The sequence below is a fragment of the Trachemys scripta genome, chromosome 1, assembly GCF_013100865.1.
Source record: "Trachemys scripta elegans isolate TJP31775 chromosome 1, CAS_Tse_1.0, whole genome shotgun sequence".
NCBI lineage: Eukaryota > Metazoa > Chordata > Testudines > Emydidae > Trachemys > Trachemys scripta.
Genome location: NC_048298.1, coordinates 184,966,806 through 184,986,149, shown reverse-complemented (window position 1 = coordinate 184,986,149; position 19,344 = coordinate 184,966,806). Strand labels below are relative to the sequence as shown.

Here is a 19,344-nt window from a genome sequence, read left to right as displayed (position 1 = left end):
CATCTGAAGAAGTGAGGTTCTTACCCACGAAAGCTTATGCTCCCAATACTTCTGTTAGTCTCTGAAGAAATGAGGTTCTTACCCACGAAAGCTTATGCTCCCAATACTTCTGTTAGTCTTAAAGGTGCCACAGGCCCCTCTGTTGCTTTTTACAGATTCAGACTAACACGGCTACCCCTCTGATACTAGACAGAACAAAGTAAGTTACCAAGGAAAATAAAACAAAACACGCAAGTCTAAGCCTAATACATTAAGAAACTGAATACAGGTAATATCTCACCCTCAGAGATGTTCCAATAAGCTTCTTTCACAGACTAGACTCCTTCATAGTCTGGGCCCAATCCTTTCCCCGGTACAGACCTTGTTAGTTCCAGCAGGCATCTTAGGTGAAAAGCAGGGGATTTCACATGAGTGGGAGGACCCCCTTTGTTCTGTTCCATCCCTTTTATAGCTTTGGCACAAGGCAGGAATCTTATGTCTCTGGGTCCCCACCCCTCCTTCTAAATGGAAAATCACAGGTTAAAGATGGATTCCAGTATCATGTGACATGGTCACATGTCCTGTGAGAACCCAGCCTTCATTCTTCCAGGACTGGCCTCACATACCCAGGAAGGTTTTCAAGTAAACAGAGCCATTCACAACCAATTGTCCTAGTCAATGGGAGCCATAAAGATACCAAGCCACCATTAATGGCCCACACTTTGCATAATTACAATAGGACTTCAGAGTAATACTTCATATTTCTAGCTTCAGATACAAGAATGATACATTCATACAAATAGGATAAACACACTCAGTAGATTATAAGCTTTGTAATGATACCTTACAAGAGACCTTTTGCATAAAGCATATTCCAGTTACATTATATTCACACTCATAAGCATATTTCCATAAACATATGGAGTGCAACATCACATAGTGTAGCTCGACTTACCACAGTAGTGTATACATAGCTTTAGTCAATGAGCCTACTCATGTGAGTGAGGAATATTCACAAGAACATAGGAACGGCCATACTGGATCAGACCAATGGTTTATCTAGTCCAGTCTCCTGTCTTCCAACAGTGGCTGGTGCCAGATGCTTCAGAGGGAGTGAACAGAATAGGGCAATTTATTGAGTGATCCAGCCCCTGTCATCCACTCCCAACTTCTGGCAGTCAGAGGTTTAGGGACATCCAGAGCATGAGGTTGCCTCTCTGACCATCTTGGCTAATGGCCATTGAGGGACTTATACTCCATGAACTTATCTAATTATTTTTTTAACCAGTTTTACTTTTGGCCTTCACAGTATCCCCTGATGAGTTAAACAGGTTGACTGTGCATCATGTGAAGAAGTACTTCCTTATGCATTGGCCTGCTAAACCCAGGGTTATGAGTTCAATCCTTGAGGGGGCCACTTAGGGATCTGAGGCAAAAAAATCAGTACTTGGTCCTGCTAGTGAAGGCAGGGGGCTGGACTCGATGACCTTTCGGGATCCCTTCCAGTTCTATGAGATAGGTATATCTCCATAGTAATTTCATTGGGTGACGTTTGGTTTGTATGTTACGTGAAGGAGTAAATAACACTTCCTTATTCATTTTCTCCACACCATTCATGATTTTACAGACCTCAATCATATCCTCCCTCAGTCATCTCTTTTCTAAAATGAACAATCCCAGTGTTGTTAATCTCTCCTCATATGGAAGCTGTAAACTGTTCCATACTGCTAATCATTTTTCTTGCCCTTCTCTGTACATTTCCAATTCTAATATAACTTTTTTGAGATGGGGCAACCAGATCTGCATACAGTATTCAAGATGTGGGTGTACCATGGAATTATATAGTGTAGGGGTTGGCAATGTTTGGCATGCGGCTCGCCAGGTAGCCTGCCAGGCAAGGCAGCCACAAGGAAATAAGTACCATCTCCGTGGACAAAGAGACTTAGGAGCACCCAGCCTAAGAGATAACAGGGTGACTGAGGCACAGAGACCTTGTGGGGTTCCAGCCCTGCCAGACTTATGGCAGGCCGGGCCAGTTTATTTACCTGCTGATGTGGCAGGTTCAGCCGATCGCGGTCCCCACTGGCCGCGGTTCGCCATCCCGAGCCAATAGGGGCAGTGGGAAGCCACGGCCAGCACATCCTTCACCCGCGCTGCTTCTCGTCGCCCCCATTGGCCCGGGATAGCGAACCGCGGCGAGTGGGGGCTGCGATCAGCTGAACTTGCCGCATCAGCAGGTAAATAAACTGGCCCGGCCCGCCAGGGTGCTTACCCTGGCAAGCCGCGTGCCAAACGTTGCCAACCCCTGATATAGTGGTACTATGATATTTACTGCCTTATTATCTACCCTTTTCCTAATGATTCCCAACATTCTATTAGCATTTTTGACTGTCACTGCACATTGAGTGGATGTTTTCAGAGAACTATCCACGATGACTCCAAGATCTCTTTCTTAAGTGGTAACAGCTAATTTAGACCCCATCATTTTTGTATGTATAGTTGTGTGTGATGAAGCAGAGAGATCACCCACCAGCAGGGAAGGGATGAAAGAGAGACTTTGGGCCCAGTTAGCTCTGCCCTGTTATACCTGCAGCCAATGCCAGGCCTGGAGAGGTAGGGAAGGAAAGGAGGGGGCCTGGCTCAGTTTGGGCATGACTGGTGAAAAGGCAGGAGCTTGCTGCCTCCCTCCCTGAGGGGAAGGGCTACTAGCCTGCCAGGCAAGGCAGCCACAAGGAAATAAGTACCCTCTCCATGGCCAAAGAGACTTAGGAGCACCCAGCCTAAGAGATAACAGGGTGACTGAGGCACAGAGACCTTGTGGGGTTCCAGCCGTGCCAGACTTATGGCTGCCCTGCCTGGAGGAACATGGGACCGCAGCAGGATGCCACCCAAATTCCACAAGGCGGCGCTTCTAGAGACAAGCCACCACAGTGATTTGGACTATAGGGACCACACCCCAAACCGAAGGGACAACAGTAGGAAGTAGCCCTGGGCAGTGGACGTAGACTCCCCAGTGGACGTTAACTCACGCAGGGCCCTGGGGTGGGACCTGGTGGAGTAGGAGGGCCCAGGTACCCCTACCCCATGGCCTTAAAACTGAGGCACCTCGATCAGAGAGGCAAAAGGCCAGAAGTCAAGTGTTCCAACAACTAGGCCACCTGGCCCTCCAAGATCCCTGTTACACTGGGATTGTGTTTTCCAATGTGCATTACTTTGCATTTATCAACAATGAATCCATCTACCATTTTCTTGCCTCATCACCCAGTTTAGTGAGATCACTTTGTAACTCTTCGCAGTCTGCTTTGGACCTAACTATCTTGAGTAGTTTTGTATTATCTGCTAACTTTGCCATCTCACTGTTTACCCCTTTTTACTGATCATTTAAGAATATGTTGAACAGCACTGGTCTCAATGCAGATCTTTGGGGGACCTTGCTATTTACCTCTCTCTACTGTGAAAACTGACCTTTTAGTCCTACCCTTTGTTTCCTATCCTTTAACCAGTTACCAATACATGAGAGGACCTTCCCTCTTATCCCAGGACTGCTTACTTTGCTTAAGAGCCTTTGGTGAGCCTTTGTCAAAGGCTTTCTGAAAGTCCGGGTGCATTATATCCACTGGATCATGCTTGTTCACATGTTTATTAACATCTTCAAAGAATTCTAATAGATCGGTGAGACACGCTTTTCCTTTACAAACGTTATATTGACTCTTCCCCAATAAATAGTGTTCATCTATGTGTCTGATAATTCTGTTCTTTACCATTGTAGCAGGGTGGTTACCCCACTCCTGCCTGAGGGGTTTAAAACAGCCATGGCAGAGGGCTGGGGCAAAGGGAAAAGCTACTGGGCTGATTGAGGAAGTAGCCATAGCTGGGCCACGCCCAAATCAGACCCCAGCTGGCCTGTATAAGAAGACTGGGAGCCAGGAGCCTAAACAGTCTCTTTGCACTCAGAGAGAGAGAAGGGCCTGGCTGTAGGGAGGGAGAGACAGAGTACCTGAGTGGAGCAGGGCTAGGGCTGGGGAGCTCCAGCCTGGAAAGCCCCAGGCTGCGGCCTGGTAGGAGGTCAAGGAGTACTGGGGTTGCAGAGGGCAGCCCAGGGGTAGGCCAAGGCAGCAGGTCCAAACCCAACTTTGCCTGTGATGAGTGGCCTATACTGCAGTCTGCCCCAGGGAGTGGGGGCTAGTTGGTGACTGGCAGTGGCCTTATTCTGAGGTGAGGTAGGGATAGTGGGTGGGGATTCCCCAGGGAGGGAGACCCTAGTACTGAGGGGTGTACTGCCAGGGGGCAGCACCCCAGATAAAAGGGCATGGGGGTCCAGGGAGGGACATGGGGGGGGGGGGCAGAGGACAGGTGGATCACAGGTCTGCAGAGGGTGCTCTGGAGCTGGAATGAGCTAATTCCTGGAGATGACCAGCAGGAGGTGCCGCAGGGGTGAGTCCACTCCTCTACAACCATAGTTTCCACCAATTTGCCTGGTACTAAAGTTAGGCTTACTGGCATGAAACTGTCACAAATGCTTCTGGAATCTTTTTTAAAAATTGGCATCATGTTAGCTATCCTCCAGTCATCTGGAACAGAGGCTGAGTTAAGTGATAGGTTACATACCCCAATTAGTAGTTCTGTAATTTTATTTTTGGATACCTTCAGAACTTATGGGTGGATACCATCTGATCCTGGTGACTTCTTATTATTTAATCTATCAGTTTGTTCCCAAACCTCCTCTATTGACACCTGCAGGCCCACCGACAGGGGGAGGGCAAAGGGGCAGTGGCCCAGACAATTTAAAAGGGCCCAGGGGCCTGCTGCCTCTGCCACAGTAGCATTTATTTTTGGCCTGCCTAATTAAACTTTTACACTTGACTTGCCAGAGTTTATACTCCTTTCTGTTTTTCTCATTAGCATTTGACTTCCACTTTTTAAAGGATGTCTTTTTGTTTCTAACTGCCTCTTTTATTCTGCTGTTTTGCTGTGGTGGTGGTGGTTTTGTGTGTGTGTGTGTGCACTCTGTGTTTTGTTTTTGTACCTTCCATCTGCGGGTCTCCAAGTGTGGTGTGTGGTTTGTTTGTTTATTTTTAAACATTTGGGGCTCTAGGCAGAGCCCATGACAGAGGGCAGATTGGAGGCACAACACCCTAGTGGAAGTACTGGAATGATGGACCTAATTTTCCACAGTTACACCAAATTTACACTATTGATTGCAGTGAGGTTACTCTGGTGGAATGGAAAATCAGGCCCATTGTGCTTCAGTAGACACAATGGGTCCAATTTACTATTGCCTGGCACTTTATGTAGCCATTTGACCAATTCAAATTGGTTGTTAAATGCGGTCATTTGATTTGGTAGCATTTTACACCGCTTGGCTCTCACTTTGCACTGGTGTAAATGTCTACACGTGATGCAGGCCAAAGGTGAATGACTGGGCTGGTGCAGCCACAGTGTCACCCTTCGACAGGATGCAGTGTGCACTTCCATCCACACACACCCAAGTGGGACTAGCTACAGAACTATTTGGGGGAGCCTAACTCTGCCTAGGTTGTTAGGCTTATACAGTCTTTAAGGAAGACTATGGACTGCAACTGTGCCTGGCCTCTGTGCAGAGGTGCATGAGAGAGAAGGTCCTTTGTACTCTCTCCTACCCATGTGCACTTATGCAGAGCTGGGAACAGTCTTGCTCTAACCAACTGAAGCTCACAACACCCCTGTGAAGTAGACAAATATTATCATCCCCACTTATTGGGGGATAATGCTTTCTTAGAATCATGGAATATCAGGGTTGAAAGGGACCTCAGGAGGTCATCTAGTCCAACCCCCTGCTCAAAGCAGGACCAATTCCCAACTAAATCATCCCAGCCAGGGCTTTAAGCCTGACCTTAAAAACCTCTAAGGAAGGAGATTCCACCACCTCCCTAGGTAACCCATTCCAGTGCTTCACCACCCTCCTAGTGAAATAGTGTTTCCTAATATCCAACCTAAACCTCTCCCACTGCAACTTGAGACCATTACTCCTTGTTCTGTCATCTGGTACCACTGAAAACAGTCTAGATCCATCCTCTTTGGAACCCCCTTTCAGGTAGTTAAAAGCAGCTATCAAATCCCCCCTCATTCTTCTCTTCTGCAGACTAAAGAATTCTAGTTCCCTCAGCCTCTCCTCATAAGTCATGTGCTCCAGCCCCCTAATCATTTTTGTTGCCCTCCACTGGACTCTTTCCAATTTTTCCACATCCTCCTTGTGGAGCCCAAAACTGAACACACTACTCCAGATGAGGCCTCACCAATGTTGAATAGAGGGGAATGATCAAGTCCCTCGATCTGCTGGCAATGCCACTACTTATACAGCCCAAAATGCCATAACCTTCTTGTCAACAAGGGCACATATGATTCATACCCAGCTTCTCATCCACTGTAACCCCTAGGTCCTTTTCTGCAGAACTGCTGCCTAGTCATTCGGTCCCTAGTTTCTAGCAGTGCATGGGATTCTATCGTCCTAAGTGCAGGACTCTGCACTTATCCTTGTTGAACCTCATCAGATTTCTTTTGGCTCAATCCTCTAATTTGTCTAGGTCCCTCTGTATCCTATCTCCACCCTCCAGCATATCTACCATTCCTCCCAGTTTAGTGTCATCTGCAAACTTGCTGAGGGTGCAGTCCACTCCATCCTCCAGGTCATTAATGAAGATATTGAACAAAACCACCCCAGGACCAACCCTTGGGGCACTCCGCTTGATACCAGCTGCCAACTAGACATGGAGCCAACTACCCGTTGAGCCCAACGATCTAGCCAGCTTTCTATCCACCTTATAGTCCATTCATCCAGCTCATACTTCTTTAACTTGCTGGCAAGAATACTGTTGGAGACCATATCAAAAGCTTTGCTAAAGTCAAGGAATAACATGTCCACTACTTTCCCCTCATCCACAGAGCCAGTTATCTCGTCATAGAAGGCAATTAGGTTAGTCAGGCATGACTTGCCCTTGGTGAATCCATGCTGACTGTTCCTGATCACTTTCCTCTCTAAGTGCTTCAGAATTGATTCCTTGAGGACCTGCTCCATGATTTATCCAGGGACTGAGGTGAGCCTGACTGGCCTGTAGTTCCCCGGATCCTCCTTCTTCCCTTTTTTAAAGATGGGCACTACATTAGTCTGTCTCATCATCTGGGACATCCCCCGATCACCACGAGTTTTCAAGGATAATGGCCAATGGCTCTGCAATCACATCCACCAACTCCTTTAGCACCTTCAGATGCAGTGCATCCGGCCCCATGGTCTTGTGCTCGTCCAGCTTTTCTAAATAGTCCTGAACCACTTTTCTCCACAGGGGGCTGGCTACAATTATTCTTGTTTCCCTTGGGTCTGTTTTTATATTAATTTGCCTCACTTAATTTTAAACAGCCCCAAGTCTCTGAAAATGTTTTCTTCCAATATCTACAAAAACATCTAGTGAGAATGATAGGCTGCTATGATACCACATGCTTGACTAAACAAAACACTAACCGTGTCAGTGACTGAACCAGTGGCATTCACTAGCTTGCTATTTCAAAAGAATGCTAATTTGCATCCTTTACATGCCCAGGCCTGAACAAGAATACTCCTTCTGTGGTATCTAAGGCCCCAATCCTGCAAACACTTAATCACACATACTTTTACTTGCTTGAATAGTCCTACTGGAGTCCGTGGGGCTACTCACATGAGTTAAGTTATGTACTTGCATGAGTGTTTGCAGGCTCTGAGTATAAGGTTACAGTTTTACAGAGTTCATCTTCAAAAGAAAAATTATTCAACCTATGAATAAGTCTGTGTCTTTATACCCAGCAGCATTCCTGCTACGACTGTTTGGCTGCTCCACTTAGAGATAGCAGCCTTAACTTCCCCTGTGCAAGATATTTTAAATATAATTTGCAGTTTAATCACAATATGATCTGCTATTATTGTTGTCTTGAATCTGCAGCCTCAAAGTCTTTAGAACATCAACTCTAATCATTTGGTTATTGAACCAGAGGCTATTCGTGCTGGGGGTTTTCTATATTTATCTGCAGTCTAACTAAATACATACATAAACTGACTAAACAAAAAAACCTCATAAATCCTATTCTGCCATCATCCGCACAGTGAACCAACTACAGATTCCCTTACAGTAAACTGGACATTCTGGGCCAAACCCAGGACTTCTACTGCCTCCACAGCATGGATCCCACGATGGCTTTATGGTAAGGCCAGGTATCTCATCTGATATGAAGGCTTATAAAGGGCCTGATTCTCATTTACAGTAAGGCCCCTTTACACCATTATGCAATGTAAATATCATTTACACTTGTTTTGAGGTTTCCTTACACTGCCAGGTTGGATTTAGTGTTCTTATCATTAAGAACATAATTTGTAATTCCATTGAATTCAATGAAGTTACTCATGTCCTTAATGTTAAGCACATGAATAAGTCTTTGCAGGATGTCCTTGGAGATATGGTTTCACAGAGTTACAGGTTAGGACTAAAGTTATGTCCAGAAAATTTGATAGGTTTTCATGTAAATATTAAGATAATCTTTATGCTGTGTATAGTGGGAAGAGGAGGGTGTCATTCTTGTTTCTTCAAAGGCCAGAAAGATGCACATCAAAAACGTTGAGGTAGTTACAATTTGAACATTAAACACAACCATCTTAAGGAAATCCCAGGTGTTCTTTTAAATCACTTTTCTAGAGACAGTCAGTATTAAATATAAAAATATACAAAGATGAAAACAAGTCTGGCGCTCTCTTTGCTCATTAAGGCTAACTAATTCAAGTGCTAAAAAAGTTTGCTTTTTCCCCTTTCTTCTGCTTCCGTCTTGCGACTTCTATGTAAGAAGGTTAGTAACTTCTTAACTCTTCTTGTGAAGATATTTAAATAATACAAAGCAGTGATCACCAGCCTATGCCTTTTGAGCCTTTTCAGAGTTCTAAATGTGGCTCTTCTGCTGTGCATATGTCTGAAAGGTTCTCTGCATGCTCTGTCTGGACCCTGTCAGAAAGCATGCAGTTGTGATTAATAGTTCTCCCTGTCTACCTGATGTATGTGTACTGCTCTATCTGGCATAAAGCTGCTGTGGCGTCAGACCCAATACCTGTGTGAATGCAAAAATCTTTAGTGTGGGAGGGAGGGATAGTTATTTTTTTAAATACAAAAAATAACTTTTAAATAGCATGGCCTGATTTAAGCCAACAAAACAAAAGGAAAATTATGTAGTGATGGCGGCCAGTCCACCCTTACTGTCGTGCTTACCTACTTATTGCAGCACATGAATTGTGAAATACAGCACGTAGTTCTGACATCCTGTCATCTCTATGAATAAGAGGAGAGATGGTCAGTCTTCATAGAGTTCTAATTCTAAATGTCTTTGCTTTTGTCCAACACCCTTAACATTATTTTGATATAGGTCTAGGTTTTGTTTTGTGGTGGGTTTTTTAATTCAATCTGTGTACTTTAGCCAGGCTCACAAGACTCTATGGATTAAGCTCCTCGGTGCTTGATACAGCAATTTCACATAGTCACATGTAAACACAAGCAATCAATGAAGATTAATTACTCTTTCTTCTGAAAAGAGAATGAAAGAGAGCACCCTGTGAAGAAGTTAATTGTATAGTCTTGAAGCTTCCACTGAATGGGATTAGCTTCCCTGAGACAGCAGCATTCTTGCACAACACCCACAGACTATTGCTTTTTTTGCTTTCCCTAATATACAGCAGATCTGCAACTAACTGAAAAATTACTGGGCATGATCAAACCAAATTCAAGCATTTAAAATAAGAAACAATAAAAAACATAAATAAAATACCCCCCTCCCCAAATTCCCTTTATTACCAGAAGCTGGTAAGAAAAGAGAAAAATCATCTAGCAAGGAAGCTTTTTGGACAGTGTGCTTTAAAATGCTGAAAAACTGGCACAATATTAAAAATGCTTGTTGAAACAATCAAAGCTGAATCATTCTGATGGTCAATTAATGACCAATGTGACTTTCAGCTAGCTTTTCTTTTCCAAAAAAAAAAAAAAAAAGCCAAACTTAGGTAATTTAAAATTGTCTATTCAGGATCAAATCCTCTGCTAACATATGCATGCCAAACTGTCTTGAAGTCAGTGGCATTGTTCCTGCTTATGGCAGTGATTGATATGACCTGTTGGATTGTTTGTTTCCATCTGAAAGCGAAAGTTCAGCTGAGGACACAGCTTCTTTGCCTCCTTGTATAACTGAATGGCCTCATCACTGGAGCAGGTACAGGGGTGAAAGTAACTTAAAGGAGTCCTGAGCAGGCGTGGCCTCCACTGGAAGAGGTGGGGCCTCAACCAGAAGAGGCGGGGCCTTTCAAGATTTAAAGACCCCAGGGCTCCGGCAGTGATTTAAAGGGCCCAGGGGTCCCTGCAGTGGCTGGAGCCCCGGGCCCTTTAAATCACCGCCAGAGAAGCCAGTCCAGTCCGGCACAGCGTACCGGACTGTACCGGCTTACTTTAATCTCTGAGCAGGTAGCAGACTTGCTACCCCACTCCTATAAAGCTGGCACGCAAAGGATTGAGGAACTCTGTAGGAAAGTGCTGAGTCACATCTTTCCTCATGTTCTTGTGAGGAAAGAGCAATACACTCCTTAGCAGTGAGTATGTATTGATTCAATCTGAACTGAAGTAACAGTGAGTCAGCATCTGGGGCAAGACTCTTCAAAAGAGAAACAAGTTAAATCCAACACAGTAACTGATTCTCTGTTTCTTACTTATCTTTTATGCTCTGTCAGCAGGCATTTCTAGGCACAGGGAAAAAACTGGCCCAGAGACCCAATTCTGTGTTCTGAGTATACTTTTCACTATGCTCTATTATAACATTGGTTTATAAATTTATGTGATACAAGTTCTGTTAGCATTAGATATCCTTCAGCAGGATGGTTGATCATGATTCTGGTCTTAGACAGATGAATATACACTGTTTCTTGTTCAGCTTTCTTATATCAGAAATGTAATTTGTTTATTCTCTCAAAATCTGTCGTCTTGGACTGAAAACTACTGGGTCACCTGCATACCATTCAGTGATCCAATTCTTGCACTGACCTTAATAATCACCTTGAAAGTTTCTGAATTTACAAACTTCTCTACTGGATCAGCTGCCTCTTGTGCTAGACATTTTTCAGTTTTAATGTATAGTTGAAGGAAATGACACAAATGTGAATGTAAAGTTAGTCGGCCAAATATGTAACCTGCACTGTTTGTCTTGTTTGTTAGTTTGCAAAGTTCATTCATATGTACTAATTTTTGAGGGGTGGGGAGATGGTTAGGTTTCAAAACTTTACCCACAAGTCATTTCTTATAACTTCCAACAGAATGGAGGCGAAAACATTAGAGAGGAAATGGATATTACTAACATCTCACGAGCAACAATGAGAAACAATATAAAATATATTTAAATTACACCTCTAAATTGTGGTGGAGGAAGTGGAAGAGGTAGTTGGTTTCTAAATACAAAAAATAACTTGTAAATAGAATGCCCTGACATCAAGCCTGCCCTCTTGTCGTCCATCTGTATGCTGAATGATTGTATCATAATGCACACACAAGAGGACAGAATGAAGTTTTCATGAGCTTTGCAACCTTAAACATATTTTAATGTAGTTTGTTGTGACACCATTTCCTAGGTTTTGGGGAAGGTGGGAATTATGGAGGAGTGTGTGATTTTGTTTGTTTGTTTCCTTTAAGGAAAAGGAACAAACAGATTCTACTGTGTGCACCTGTAACAGTCCCCCTGCCCCCTCATGAGTCATCAGAAGGGTTGGATCCACAGACTTTCAACACTGTAGCACAGACTGCCACTACCTGAACTACCCAGCTAACAACATTACTTAGCAACAGAAGAAGACTCTCTTTACAGAGGGGAAGATGGGTTGCTTGGTCCAGATGCTGAGTCCAGGGGATGCTCAGGGAAACCCAGACTGGCCTGACTTTCTCTCTTCCCCATCCTCAGGAACTGGGGCAGCTCCTGCCCCAGGTGTTGCCCTCAGTGGGAGAGACTGGCTATTGGCACCAAGGAGTGGCTGAGAGGAGCCCTGGCCCCATCTTTCTCTCTTCCCCTCAACAATTAGATGTTGGGGAAGTGCCTACCCCATGTGGTGCCTTGGAGTATGTGTATGCATGTGAATGGGCCACTGAGAGCATAGGCTGGGTTTGGAGATTTGTGGGGCACTCAGCCTGGCTGCCTCTCATAGACTCATAGGGTATGTCTACACTATGAGAGTATTTCGATTGTACTTAAATCGAATATGTGGAATCGATATTACAAAGTCGAACGTGTGTATCCACACTAAGGACAGTAATTCGACTTTGTGAGTCCACACTAACGGGGCAAGTGTTGACATTGGAAGCGGTGCACTCTGGGCAGCTATCCCGCAGTCCCCACTGCCCATTGGAATTCTGGGTCGAGCCCCCAATGCCTGCTGGGGAAAAAAATGTGTCGAGGGAGGTTTTGGGTAACTGTCGTCATCCAACCGTCACTCCCGCCCTCCCTCCCTCCCTGAAAGTGCCGTTGGGCAATCAGTTCGCGCACTTTTCTGGTGAGTGACAGCGCGGACGCCACAGCACTGCGAGCATGGATCCCGCTGTGACCATTGCTGCAGTTATGGCCATTGTTAACACCTCGCAGCTTATCATCCACCTTTCCCAGAGGCAGATGCTGAGAAATCGGGAGAGGAGGCTACGGCAGCGCGCTGAGGACATGAAGTCTGAGAGTGGCACAGACCTCTCGCAAAGCATGGGACCCTGCGCAGTGAACATCATGGTCACAATGGGTCATGTTGATGCTGTGGAATGGCAATTCTGGGCCCGGGAAACAAGCACAGACTGGTGGGACCGCGTAGTGCTGCAGGTCTGGGATGAATCACAGGGGCTGTGAATCTTTCGTATGCAGAAGGGAACTTTCCTGGAACTTTGAGTTGCTGTCCCCTGCCCTGAAGCGCAAGGACACCCGGATGCGAGCAACCCTGACTGTCCAGAAGCGAGTGGCCATAGCCCTCTGGAAGGTTGCAACACCAGACAGCTACCGGTCAGTCGTGAATCACTTTGGCGTCGGGAAATCTACCGTGGGGGTTGCTGTGATGCAAGTAGCCAACGCAATCGTTGAGCTACTGCTGTCAAAGGTAGTGACCCTTGGAAACATCCAGGTCATCATAGATGGCTTTGCCGTGATGGGATTCCCAAACTGCAGTGGGGCTATAGATGGAACTCACATCCCTATCCTGGGACCGGACCACCAGGCCAGCCAGTACATTAACCGAAAGGGCTACTTTTCAATGGTGCTGCAAACACTGGTGGACCACAGGGGACGTTTTACCAACATCAACATAGGATGGCTGGGCAAGGTTCATGACACTCGTGTTTTCAGGAACTCTGGTCTGTTTAGACGGCTGCAGGAAGGTATTTACTTCCCGGACCAGAAAATAACTGTTGGGGATGCGGAGATGCCTATAGTGATCCTCGGGGACCCAGCCTACCCACTAATGTCCTGGCTCATGAAGCTCTATACAGGCGCCCTGGACAGTGGAAAAAGAACTCTTCAACTACCAGCTGAGCAAGTGCAGAATGGTGGTGGAGTGTGCTTTTGGATGTCTCAAGGGGAGATGGAGAAGCTTACTGACTCGCTCTGATCTCAGCGACACCAATATCCCCATCGTTATTGCAGCTTGCTGTGTGCTCCACAATCTCTGTGAGAGCAAGGGGGAGACCTTTATCGCGGGGTGGGAGGTTGAGGCAAATAGCCTGGCTGCTGATTATGCCCAGCCAGACAGCCGTGCGATTAGAAGACGTGCTGTGCATCCAGGAGGCTTTGAAAGCTAGGTTCCTCAGTGAGCAGGGTAACCTGTGACTACTAAGTTTGTTTAAAGAGAAGCTGAACCTGCCCCTGTTTCTTTACCCACTTACTGCTGACTATCCTCTCCAGCTACATACCCCGTTCACCCCGTCCCCCCCTCCAACACACGTTTAAAAATAAACGGAACAATGTTAATTACCATGAAATACGTAATAAAGAAAACAGTGTTAAAGTGTTGAAAGTGGGACACAGACTGTGGTGGGTAGCGGGCGTACTGTTGGAAAGAACGCTTCTAAACCGGAGGAATGACAGGCTCCTGCTCCTAGAGAGGTCTGCAGTGGTGGACTGGTTGTTTCAACGGAGCCTGCCACCCCTCCTTTTCAGGACTCTGTGTGTGGGGGCTATGTGACTTTGTGGCGGGGGAGGACGGTTACAGATCCCCTGCTGCGTGGCTCTGTGATCTAGGACAGGGACTGCTGCATAAGATCTCTATCCGCCCCCCCCCCCCCCACCCAGAACATGAAAACCACCTCCCAGACTGACCAGGGTACCTAGTGACTGCAATGTGTGTGTGACCTTCTGCTGCACCTGCCCCCATGTCTGTACCCTGGTAAAGGTGACTGTCCTCTCCAATTACTAACCCCCTTCGCCCCCTTCAAACACAGTCTCCCCTAAAAGAACATGATGGATACCGTAATTAACAGAAACGTATCTTTTATTAACAACTACACACTTAGGGGATGAAACTGGGACGGGGGCTTAGGTGAAGCAGGAAGGAAAGGACTTATCAAATTTTTGGGAATGAGAGCCTTCTGCTACTTGAGCAGTCTGCAGGGGTGGAGTGACAGTTTTCACGGCACCTGCCACCCCTCCTTCTTGGGACTTTGGGTGACTTTAGGTGAGGGGGGTATGGGACTTTGTGGCGGGGGATGGCGGTTAGAGAGACTGCAGCGGGGCTCTGTCCTCCTGCCTCTGTTCCTGCAGAACAGCCACAAGGCACCGGAGCGTGTCCGTTTGCTCCCTCATTAGTCCAAGCAGCGTTTGAGTCGCCTGCTGGTCTTCCTGCCGCCACCTCTCCTCCCATTCGCTGTGTGCTCGCTGGTATTGTGACATGTTCTCCCTCCACTGGGTCTGCTGGGCCGCACCGGCTTGGGAGCAGCCCATACATTCTGAGAACATGTCGTCCCATGTCCTTTTCTTTCTACGCCTAATCTGCGCCAGCCTCTGCGAGGGGGATGGCAGGGTAGGTCGGGAGACATTCGCAGCTATGGGATGGGAAAAAGGGAGTGAATTCCTCAAAGATAATTTTTGGTGAACAATGAACATAGTCTTTCTCTGTGAACAAGACCATGCACAGCACCTATCACATGCGCACTCAGGACAAGGTCGAATTTTCGGTCTTCGCATTCAGTGTCTGGGGTCTTGCAGTGGAGATCAGACAAGCGGGGCAGGACAGCGGAATTCAGGTAGCAGGCTCACATGGTAAGCCATAGACTTTTGGCTGCTTAAAACTTAAATTATAGCTGTGCCCTCCTTTCAAGTTAAAAGCAATGTTCCTATCATTGGCCAGTTCCTGCTGCCGGCAATCCGGCAAGCATGAACTCTACCCCTTTCCCACCCCCTCGCGGCTGTCCCCGGGAAAGATCCCTGTTTGCTGCCCCTCTCCTGCCTCCACCGCATGGCTGTAAACCGCCGGCGCAAGTTCTGTAAAGGAATAGGCAAGCAGTCCCAATAGTAACATTCCCCTAATTCAAAGTAGGTCACCATGAGCGACATCACTCTGATGAGGATTTCTGACACAGAGAGACTGCATGCTGCATGAAAGCCAGCAAAAACCAGGGCCGTATGCCGCCATGCTCTGCAAGGCAATGATCCCAGAGTACTTGATAACCTGGCAAGGAAAAGTTTCCTACTACGGAGGACACAATAAGGCCGCTCTCCCAGGAAAGGCTTTCCTTCTCATGCAAAGGCTTTCCAATTACCTCCAGGAGAGCTTCGTGGAGATGTCCCATGAGGATTTCAGCTCTATCCCCGTACATATAGATCTTCTTTTCCAGTAGCTGCACTGCCAAGGACTAAAACGATAAGCACCCAGGGCAAACAAATCATGAAAAACCCATTGATAATATTCCTGTTCTGTTCAAAATAAATATTTACATGTTTAAAATACTTACTGACTGATCCTTCCCCTGATTCAGGGTCCGGGTTAATGCCTGGGGACAGTTGGTAGGGGATCTCTGTGAGGGTGATGAAGAGATCCTGGCTGTCTGGGAAATCAGCGTTGTAAGCGCTGTCGACTGCCTCATCCTCCTCCTCATCTTCCCCGTCCGCTAACATCTCCGAGGAAGCGGCCATCGACAATATCCCATCCTCAGAGTCCACGGTTAGTGGTGGGGTAGTGGTGGCGGCCGCACCTAGAATGGAATGCAGTGCCTCGTAGAAACAGCATGTCTGGGGCTGGGATCCGGAGCGTCCGTTTGACTCTTTCGTCTTCTGGTACGCTTGTCTCAGCTCCTTGATTTTCACGCAGCACTGCGTTGCATCCCGGCTGTATCCTCTCTCTGTCATGGCTTTTCAGATCTTCTCGTAGATTTTTGCATTCCGTCTTTTCGATCGCAGCTCCAAAAGCACGGACTCATCGCCCCACACAGCGATCAGATCCAAGACTTCCCGATCGGTCCATGCTGGGGCCCTCTTTCTATTCTGAGATTGCATGGTCACCTCTGCTGGAGCACTCTGCAACGGTGCCAGTGCTGCTGAGCTCGCCACAATGTCCAAACAGGAAATGAGATTCAAACTGCCCAGACAGGAAAAGGAATTCAAATTTTCCCGGGGCTTTTCCTGTGTGGCTGGTCAGAACATCAGAGCTTGGACTGCTGTCCAGAGCGTCAACAGAGTGGTGCACTGTGGGATAGCTCCCGGAGCTATTAGCGTCGATTTCCATCCACACCAACCCTAATTCGACATTGCCATGTCGAATTTAGCGCTACTCCCCTCGTTGGGGAGGAGTACAGAAATCGAATTTGAGACCTCTATGTCGAACTAAATAGCTTTGTGTGGACGGGTGCAGGGTTAATTCGATTTTAATGCTGCTAAATTCGACATAACCTCCTAGTGTAGACCAGGCCATAGACTTTAAGGTCAGAAAGGACCATTATGATCATCTAGTCTGACCTCCTGCACAATGCAGGCTACAGAATCTCACCCACCCATTCCTGTAACAAATCCCTACCCTATGTCTGAGTTATTGAAGTCCTCAAATCATGGTTTAAAGACCTCAAGCTGCAGAGAATCCTCCAGCAAGTGACCCGTGCCCCACGCTGCAGAGGAAGGCGAAAAACTTCTAGGGCCTCTGCCAATCTGCCCTGGAGGAAAATTCCTTCCCAACCCCAAATACAGCGATCAGTTAAACCCTGAGCATGTGGGCAAGACTCACCAGCCAGTACCCAGGAAAGAATTCTCTGTAGTTACTCAGATCCCACCCCATCTAACATCCCATCACAGACCATTGGGCATATTTACCTGCTAATAATCAAAGATCAATTAATTGCCAAAATTAGGCTATCCCATCATACCATCCCCTCCATAAACTTATCAAGCTTAGTCTTGAAGCCAGATATGTCTTTTGTCCCCACTACTCTCCTTGGAAGGCTGTTCCAAAACTTCACTCCTCTAATGGTTAGAAACCTTCATCTAATTTCAAGTCTAAACTTCCTAATGTCTAATTTATATCCATTTGTTCTTGTGTCCACATTGGTACTAAGCTTAAATAATTCCTCTCCCTCCCTGATATTTATCCCTCTGATATATTTATAAAGAGCAATCATATCTCCCCTCAGCCTTCTTTTGGTTAGGCTAAACAAGCCAAGCTCTTTGAATTTCCTTTCATAAGACAGGTTTTCCATTCCTCAGATTATCCTAGTAACTCTTCTCTGTACCTGTTCCAGTTTGAATTCATCCTTCTTAAACATGGGAGACCAGAACTGCACACAAATATTCCAGATGAATCTCCTCACTCCCACTCCAGCAGCAGCATGAGCCTGGCCTCACAATGTGCAGTGATTTTTGGCAGGCTGTCCAAATTTTCCTGAGGAACACAATGAGAGAATGGGAATGTGCTTTTTTAACATGTCATAGCTGAGCCAAATCATAACTGAATTTCATGGAGCCCAAAAAAAAAAGACATTCCCCCTGCCAAATCTCAAAGGCCTTCTGCATACAATGGAGTTGTGGGAATTTATCAAAGAAAAGATCACAAGAATCTTTTATAATGGAAAATGTTATGGAACCTAAATTTAGGGCTTGCTACCAGCTTCTCCAATAGAACTTTAACAGTGTTCGCTTAAGATACAAATATAATGTAACACCAAGGAAATGAAATTTTAAAAATTACATTGTTGTAATATTATGAACGATACTTCATATACACAAAAGATGGATACATTTATGTTGTAGTTGTGCTGATCCTATGCTGGTGCAAATTAGCACAGCTCCATTGAACCTATACTGATTTTAGCTCAAGAACTGGCCCATAGTTCTCACAACAGTTGTAGCTCAGATACTTTGCATATAGTGGTCTAAATGTTCAAAATTGGCTTCTGCTTTGCACCCACAGTTTTTGATGTCAATTGATGTCATTTGGATATCTAAGTACATGACTGTACCTGGTGTTCCTTATGAAACTTTACAATCTCTGAAAACATCTGCTCAGTGTACAGTGGCAGTCAAAAAAGCTAACAATGTTAGGAAACATTAGAAAAGGGATAGCTAATAAGACAGAAAAAGATCATAAAACCACTTTATAAATCCATTCTATGTCCATGCCTTGAATACTGCATGCAGTTCTGGTCACTCCATCTCAAATATATATATATTAGAATTAGAAAAAGTACAGAGAAGGGCAACAAAAGTGATTAAGGATATGGAACAGCTTCCGTCTAAGAGGAGATTAAAAGACTAGGACTTTTCAGCTGGGAAAAGAGACAACTAAGAGGGGATATGATAGAGATGTATAAAATAGTGAATGGTGGGGAGAAAGTGAAGAATAAGGAAGTGTTATTTGCCTCTTCACATAACAGAAGAATCAGGGCTCACCTAATGAAATCAATAGGAAGCAGGTTTAAAACAAACATGAGAAGTACTTCTTCACACAGTGCACAGTCAACCTGCACAGTCTGGGATGACGAGCAGTGGCTGCAGAACTTTTGGATGTGCAAAGCTTGCACTGCAGTGCAAGGACACCAAAATGAGAGCTGCCCCCTCAGTGAGAAGCATGTGGTGATTGCTGTGTGGAAGCTGGCAACTCCAGACTGCTACCGGTCAGTTGAGAATCAGTTTGCAGATGGGAAGTCCACCGTGGGAGTTGCATTTATGCAAGTGTGCCGGGCCACTAATCGCATCCTGCTACAAAGGACTGTGACTCTTGGAAATGTTTGTGAAACAGTGGATGGCTTTGCGGCAATGGGATTCCCTAACTGTGGTGGGGCAATTGATGGCACAGATATCCCAATTTTGGCCCTGGACCATCTTGTGATGGAGTACATTGACAAAAAG

At 45.9% G+C, this 19,344-nt stretch overlaps 1 protein-coding gene across 1 annotated transcript in view; it reads left to right on the top strand.

Moving 5' to 3' along the window:
• C1H21orf62 (chromosome 1 C21orf62 homolog) overlaps positions 1-19,344 on the top strand; it is a 41,644-nt gene that overhangs the window by 3,153 nt on the left and 19,147 nt on the right. The gene's annotated exons all lie outside the window — the stretch shown is intronic.